Raw genomic sequence first — 2,015 nt, forward strand, 5'->3', positions numbered from 1 at the left:
TGAATTATTGCTTCTTCTCTGACAAAAATACCTGGCCACCCTATAGAAATTGGAAGGAAGAGGTGAAAGTGGAGCTCTGATTACCATGGCTTAAAAGGCAACTTGCTACAGATTTTGGAGTGGGCTGCCTGAGTTCTGATTCAGGCTTCACCACTACCCATCTGTATGATCTTGGGGAAACTGCTTTACATTTCTTAGTCTCAGCTTCCTCATTTGTAAAATGAAGGTAATCAGAGAAACTACTTCAAAGGGTTGTTTATTAATTCAATGACATCTGTTGAAAACCTGCTCTGTAACAGGTACTCTGTTAGATGCTCTTAGAAGCATGGACAAGAAAAATGAGAATCAACCCTTAGAAGCTAATAGTCCACCAGGATTAAGTGATATAATCAACATAAAATACCTAGTAGAGAGTCTAGTACCCAATAAATAGTCAACAAATGCTAGTCATTGTTATGGTTATTATTTAAAATATACTACTTACCCACATTTTAAAAGCAAATTAGCAAATAAATCTTACAAAGAGACGGCTCCAAGCAACACTTTAATGCATGAAACAGCTCGAACGGTGGTGTTTCACAAGGACATATATTATCACCATGGCAACATTTCTCTGAGTTCCTGAAGAGCTCTTGCTTGGTACTAAGGTTCAGGTATGGTCTCTGAAAACACCCTATAAAGAGAATCATGTGGGGAGCGGAAAAAATCCTCTCTAATTCTGTACAAAAAGGATAACTTTCTCTATAGAATCATTTAATAAACTTACTGTATAAAATCTTAAAAAAAACATAAATTAAGAGATAATTACTTACATTGCAGTGGGAGTTATCAAAGATTTCTTTTTAATAGCCAGCTTACCTAGCATATTCAAAACATGATGTTGTTGTTCAAGATTAACAAGAACATGAAAAGATATGCACTATCTTTGGTCATTAGGGAAATCAAACTCAAAACCACAATGAGATACCACTTCATACCCAGTAGGGTGGCAATGATTTTAAAAATGGAAAATAGGTAACGATAACCCTATATGCAAAACAGAAAAAGAAACACAGAAGTACAGAACAGACTTTTGAACTCCGTGGGAGAAGGTGAGGGTGGGATGTTTCAAAAGAACAACATGTATATTATCTATGGTGAATCAGATCACTAGCCCAGGTGGGATGCATGAGACGAGTGCTCGGGCCTGGTGCACTGGGAGGACCCGGGGGAGTCGGGTGGAGAGGGAGGTGGGAGGGGGGATCGGGATGGGGAATACGTGTAACTCAATGGCTGATTCGTGTCAATGTATGACAAAACCCACTGAAATGTTGTGAAGTAATTGGCCTCCAACTAATAAAATAAAATTAAAAAAAAAATAAAAATGGAAAATAACAAGGGTCTTTGGGGGTGTGGGGAAATTGGAACTCTCATACAATGCTGGTAGGAATGTAAAATAGTTCAGTCTCAATGGAAAACAATTTGGAGGTTCCTCAAAAAGCTAAACACAGAATTACCATATGATGTTACACTGTTGCTCCATGATACATATCCAAAAGAATTAAAAACAGATGCTTAAACAAGTAGATGGTCATACATGTTCATAGTACCTCTATTCACAACAGACAAAAGCATAGAAATAGCCTAGATGTTTATCAATAAACATATGGACGAACAAACTGTGGTATATTCATACAACGGAATATTATTCAGTCATAAAAAGGAATGGATTATAGATATATGCTACAACATGGATTGTTGCTGGTGCTCAGTCGCTAAGTCATGTCTGATTCTGCAACCCCATGGCCTGCAGCACACCTTCTTTACTATCTCCTAGAATTTGCTCTAACTCAGGTCTACTGAGTCAGTGATGCTATCCAACCATCTCATCCTCTGTCACCCCCTTCTCCTCCTGCCCTCTCTTTCCCAGCATAGGGTCTTTTCCAATGAGCTGGCTGTTGACATCAGGTGGCCAAAGTACTGGAGCTTCAGCATCAGTCCTTCCAATGAATATTCAGGATTGATTTTCTTTAGGA

The sequence above is a fragment of the Muntiacus reevesi genome, chromosome 1, assembly GCF_963930625.1.
Source record: "Muntiacus reevesi chromosome 1, mMunRee1.1, whole genome shotgun sequence".
NCBI classification, from domain to species: Eukaryota; Metazoa; Chordata; class Mammalia; order Artiodactyla; family Cervidae; genus Muntiacus; species Muntiacus reevesi.